This window comes from Aptenodytes patagonicus, chromosome 9 (assembly GCF_965638725.1).
Source record: "Aptenodytes patagonicus chromosome 9, bAptPat1.pri.cur, whole genome shotgun sequence".
In the NCBI taxonomy this organism is placed as follows: domain Eukaryota; kingdom Metazoa; phylum Chordata; class Aves; order Sphenisciformes; family Spheniscidae; genus Aptenodytes; species Aptenodytes patagonicus.
This window is the reverse complement of record NC_134957.1, coordinates 12,322,599-12,328,598: the sequence shown is the minus strand read 5'-3', so window position 1 is coordinate 12,328,598 and position 6,000 is coordinate 12,322,599. Positions and strand designations below refer to the sequence as shown.

Sequence of the window (6,000 nt, the reverse complement as noted above, 5' to 3'; positions counted from 1 at the left end):
GGTACCCACCGAAGGCGACCGTCCAGGTGCGTCCGGAAGGGAAAGGGGGGCAATGCCCGCCGGCATCCCCCAAAAGGGGGGCTGCGGGGTCCGCCCGCCTCCGCCCGCCCCGTGCCCCGCCCCGCGCCGCCGCCCGCCCTCGCCCCGCAGAGCCGCGCACAGCGCCCGCCGCCGCCGGCCGGCCGGGGGGAACGGGGAGCGCGGGGCCGGGCCGGCATGGCGGGGGCGGGCGCGGGCGCTGCGGGGCGGAGGCAGCAGAGGCAGCGGGCCCTGGCTGAGCGCTGAGGGCGGCGGCAGCGGCGGGCCATGGGGGCGGCGGCGGCGGGGGGCTGCGGATGCCCTGCCCTGCCCGCCCGCCACGCCGCACCGCCCGCCGCGCCGCCCGCCTGAGGCTCCGGGGGGTTACGGAGGGAGCAGCGGCGGCGGAACCCAGGTGAGCCCTTCTCCCGGCGGGCGAGGGGTGCCTGCTGGGATGCTGCGGGGCACGGCGGCAGGGAGACCCGTCGGTCTTGCGCTCCGTCTGGGGTGCTGCCAGTTCGCGGGAGTTAGCTGGCTTCCCCCTCCGGGGATGCGCTGGCTGGAGCAAGGTGATTGCGAGGAGGCAGGAGGCCTGCCGTCTCCTCCCCGGCACTTTCTAACACCCTAATGCCAGGCGGCTCCGTGTTTCCCATGGCATGTCGGGGGGGATGCCCAGCTCCCCGGACTCTGGGTGCCCAGAAGCCGCCGGTAGCGTGGAGGTGCTGGAGCAGGGCTCTGCCTCATCCTTCTGCAAGAGTCCAGGCCGCAGGGTCAGCTGAAGATGTGCATGTGGCCATCTGCAGGCGCCAGGGTGGTGATGGGGTATCCCCTTCCCGGCCATCCCACTGCCTCATCTCCCTGTTGCAGCCTCGGTGGCCCCCGAACGGTGTATCTGCAGGAGGTGCGCGCCATGATGCATGGGAGGAGGAATCTGGTTTGAGGGGCTCGCATGGTCTGAATCGGATCAGTGCTGCTGAGCACCGCTCTCACCTGAGATGGCTTTCCCCATCCTGGGGGGGCCTGGGCAGGGCAAGGCTGAGCAGAGAAAGTGGGGCGCAGGGCAGGGAGCTCCACCGCTGCCCCCCAGGTCACCTTGGCACTCTCCCGGGTGGCGACATTCTCGGTGTTAGTCCAGTATCATGGCAGTCGCCGTCATGGATCATGGCTGACTGAGCTGAAAGAACAGAGGCGAATGCACTTGGATCCTGCCTTGGGGCTTGTTTGGGTTTTTTTCCCTCATTTCCCTGTTCTAGAGCAATTTGGATGGGATGAGTTTTCCTCCTTGTCAGCAGCAGGACTGGTAGAGAGACGTGGCTTGCTTTTGGGGAAGAGCGATTTGAAAACATTCGCGTCTTTCTCTTCTCATGACTAGTGAGCTGTGTGCCGCCTTTCACCTTCCTGTGCCCCAGTTTCCCCATGTCTACAAGGGAACAGTGGAGAAGAGAAAAGCTGATTTGCACCAGGGCGGGCTGGGATGTGTGTTCTCGTGCGTGACACGAGACTGCCTCGAGGGCAAGACCGGTTCTGGGTCAGGCCCAAGGGAGGCTGAGCCTGTGGCCTGTGCTAAGGGCAGAGGAGGGCTGGTACTGCCTCCGTTCTGGGCAGAGACCCAGGCAGGGTGCTTCTTTATGCTTAGCAGCCCTCCATACTCATACATGCCCCTGTGTGAGCAGCAGCTCTCTGGCTGCTTGTTGAGGACCTGCTGCTGTGCTCACCCCCCTGATGCTGAACTTTCCCTTGCATTTGCTGACACGCTGTCTGCCTCCTTCCAGCGCAGCTATCGCCACGCAGCCGCCGGAGCGGTGGGGACGAGCTGGCGCTCGTGTCTATAAACAGTTACTGGCTGGAGCCGGGGTGCAACAGTGCAGGGTTGCAGTGAGGCGGGGAGTGGGCTCCAGGGGCTGCGGTGGGATGAGGAGCGGGCTCCAGGGGCTGTGTGCACCTAGGAGTGCCTGGCACTTGGTGAGGGCATCGGCCAAGAGCAGCTGAGCTCCTTGGGCTGTGCGATGCTGCTGCAGGAGCCCTCGAGGAAACGCAGCCCCCCAGGGCACCCTGGCGTGGGTCCATCTCCAGTAGTGTGGCTGCTTTCCTGGTTTGGCAGTTCAATGTGCCACTTGATTGGCATGTCAACAGCCACCATTGTGCTGCAGCACCGCTTCAAAGCCCCAACTTCAGCATTGTTGCAGGCAATCACCGCAGGACCCACCCATGAAGGGGGCATGGGGTGCTGCTGGCTGGGTGCTCCCACGTGGTTAGCACCAAGCTGCTGGCGCCCCATGGTCGGAGCATGTCTGCCTCTTCCCGGGGCTTTGGCACTGCTGGCACCAAGGGCTGTCCCTGCAGCAGCCCCGGCTGTTGCAGCTTGTCCCAGTGTGAACTCCCCAATCCCATCCTGGGGGCCAATGCCACTGGCTGCCAACAGCTGACTTGGCTTCCTGGGAGGCTTTCCCAGCACAGGGGAACTGGCATCGCTTGTTAAGGAAGGGGCTGTGGAGCAGATGCAAAACCATATTCTCTTTGTACAGTGGCGGGTGGGGGGAGCACATTGGGGATGCAACTGAAACGGGCTCAGGCTTCGTCTCTCTCTCTGTAAGCCGGGGAGCAGGGTGCTGGAGATAAGGCCGGGGAAGGGAAGAGGTGCCTCCCGACAAGTTAAGGTGGCCAGGGACCCATTGGCCTCAAGCTTCCTGAGGCAGGAGGGTGGCCTGATGCTTGCAGTGAACAACAGTGTGCTTGTAGCGAGCTCTTGGAGCTCATTTCTGTCTTGAAGTAAGCTAGTTCGAGCTTTGAGCTGAAGCCTAAAAGCATAAAGCCCAGTCTAGCACAGGAGAAGTCCCCGAGCAGGAAGCAGTTGGGAGATAAGGCACTGTTTGCACCAGCCGCCTTCATGTTTTGCTTGACCGCCTGAGCTCGTGGGAGCTAACCTGTGCACTGGGAGTGAGCAGGAAGCTGGGCTCTGGGACTTGCCCGCAGGTCTGCAGAGCTGGGATTTTGCCTCCGATCGCAGCCCTGTGATACCAGGAAGATGCTTTTATCGTTTGCTTGGCGGCTGCTCCCTGGCACTGAAGGACAAAGCCTCAAGTCCCCAGCTCTGCTTTAGCGCTGGTCCTTCCCCGCCTCCTGCTGAAATCAGCAGCAAGCCTCTCTCCTGATACATACCCATGAGTTCAGTATCATTTGCCAGGGCAGCTCCAACCCACAAGCACCATGTTTCTGTAGTGCAAAAGGTGTTTATATAACAACCAAGTCGGCTGCTGCCTTGAAGAGCCTCCAGCCTGGCTGGAACAAGGCTCAGATCATCTGGGGGTCTTCCACCGAATGAGCCCCCCACCATTGCTGAGGCCTGGGGCAGCAGGACAGCTCCCATCTCTCCTGCCGTGGGGCAGAAAGCAGCCCAAATATCCCCAGGCTGAGATGCTTTTCAATGCTGCCTTCCCCTCCCAGGGCTCAGCTGTGACATCGCCGGGTGATGTCTCAGAGCCTGCGATGGGAGGGGGGAGATGAGCTGATGTAATGGGGCCTTTTGCTCCCTGGCAGAAGCAAGGCTTGTTTGGACGTGCTCCTTCCCATCCGGCAGCCATCTGCCACACCAGTGCTGTTGGTTTGCTCTGGCTTTGAAATTAGGGGACAGAGACACGGATCCACATCAGCCAGGGAGAAACGCTTGGGAACATGGAAGGGAACCATCCATCCTCAAGTCATGCAGCTCAGGGAAGTGGTGGCCTCAGGCACTGCGGGCTGGAAGATGCTCCTGTGTTGCTGAAGGACACATCTTTTTCCAATTGATCCAGCCTACCTAAAACAGTCTTTCTTCTTCTGTGGCTCCTGCTGGGAGTCTGTTCAGGTCCTTGCTGCTTGGAGGGCTGTAAATCTCTGATCTGGCTAAATACTATCTCTGGGCAGTGCAGTGGCAGTCTATTGGCATGGCAGATCCTTTGGGTTCAGCGGTGCTTCCCCTTCTGTCGTTCTCCCTCAAATGCTTGTAAGGGATGGCTGTCCTCCACAGGGAGGAGAGGGGTGGCTCCTTCACAGCCTTCCCCTGCGAGACTGGGTGAGCTCTGTTGTTCATTCCCTGCTCTGACCTGTTCTGGTGGGAATTGTCCTTTCCTGAAAATGGAGGGCTGGAGGTGTGTTGCGGGAGGCCCTACATGCACCACAGCAGAGACTTCTGCAGCCAGGACAGAGACATGGTGGCCAGGAGCCGCCTTTGAGGACTTGGCAGCCAACAAGCCCCTTCAACCCACTCGAAGTTATGATCAAAACACCAAGGCTGGGTGTGGGATGGCAGAGGAGCCTCAAATCCGGCACAGCCACAGCTGGACTCAGGGAACGCAATGTCCGGTTTTAATTTGTGCATGGCACAGCTAGTGCTTGCACGCATTCACAGATGGGCCTTTTCTTTCCCAAGGGTGCACGGATCCTCAACTGTGTAAAAATCAGCATGTCTCTGCCTAGCTGTACGTTGTGGTCCCTGCTGGGTTTAAAGAGACCTGAGGCTCTGGTCTCAGGTCACGGAGGTGTTTGGCATGGAGTTGCATCCCCCTTAGAAGATGGGTCCCTGCACGGCCCTGTCCTGTTGTAACCCAGAGATAGGTGGCCTAATCCATCCCTGGCCCAATCCATCCCCACCTGCACAGACTGAGCATGCAGGACTGATGCCCAGTGATGTTGAGAACACTTCTGAGCTCCCTTGCCATTCTCTCTCTCTCTCTCTTTTAAATTAATCAGGAGCTGGCCTCTGCAGCCAGTCAATAGTGAGATTTATCTCTTAAATAGCATTATTGATTGCCTAGGAAGCCTGGTTTTGTATTGATAGATACGTACACATGCAGACAAGCCCCGTGCCAGGTCCCGGTGGTGAAAGGCACAGTGTAATGTGTGGAAATGGCTTGTCGCAGGTGGGGACATGTGTGTGTGTCCGCGTGAGGAAGATGCAGCTCCCCATCGGAGAGCAAGGTGAGGCACCCCAGGGTCTTTGGGTATGAACCCTTTCACGTCTATCCAGCACTATTGTGCTGCCTTGACCACTCTTGAGCTTCTGCCGCTTTCTTCCTAATACGTGACGTTGCGATGCGAACACCTCTGTCAACTTGCATTGCCTCTTGGTTTGCAGGTAGGATGCTGTATCCTTCCTTAGGAGAAGATGTGCAGATGTCTGCCCACAAATTTGGTGTCTCCTCAAAGGTCACTGACCCTGCAGGGATTCTTCACATGGGAGACTTGGGATAGATGGGCAAAACGAAGTCTGCTGTAGCATTGCCCGGAGGGGCCAGCTGGAGAGGAGGATGGATGAGATGGGCTGGACCTGTCCTGCCAGGGAGGATTTTGCTTTGTGTCGCTCCCCGGGCTGGCGGTACAGGCTGTGAGCTGACACGTGCGGGAAGCGCGGTGGGACTAGGCTCAGCTCCAAGCAGGTGGAGCTGTGGGAGTGTGACAGGGGAGATCACTCACTGCCGTGTCTGCTCGGGAAAAGACAAAGTGTGCTGCTGCTCTCGAGCTGTCTCCCTCCAGGTAATGGGGAGCAGGTGGAAGAGGGCTCCCGTGGGCTGTGGGGGCTTCGCTGGCTTCGTCTCCTCAGGGCTCAGAGTGGCTCTTGTCCCTCAAAGGTGGCAGAGTGCTTGCAGCAGCCGGAGTCATGGCACTCTGCTCAAGGTCCCCATTGCCTAGCTGCCTGCACTGCACGCACCTTTGTAGTGCAGGCAGCACAGCGTGGAGGCAGGCCCTAATGTGGGGGGGAGTGGGTGTTGGTAGCACTGTAGGAGAGGGGCTGGGGACTGGAGCTGAATGTGAACCAAGTTGTTGTCCTTTTAGTTTTGGGCCGTGCCACTAGACTCTCCCTGAAGCAGCACCGTGTGCTGGGAGCCTGGCTGCTCTGTCCTCCAGGGTCATGGAGCACAGCCAAGGTGCAGTGGTGCTCGTGAGAGGAATTGCAAAACCTCTTGCCAGGTTTGTGGTAGCAAAGTTCAGGCTGTGGCCATTTTG

The 6,000-nt window shown here is 59.7% G+C and overlaps 1 protein-coding gene across 1 annotated transcript in view; it reads left to right on the top strand.

Moving 5' to 3' along the window:
* Window positions 1-371: 371 nt before the first annotated feature.
* Window positions 372-6,000, top strand: part of FRMPD3 (FERM and PDZ domain containing 3) — a 69,717-nt gene continuing 64,088 nt past the window's right edge. Inside the window, exon 1 of the mRNA XM_076347185.1 lies at window positions 372-433. The gene's annotated coding sequence lies outside the window, so the exon portion shown is untranslated. The remainder of the gene's footprint in view (window positions 434-6,000) is intronic.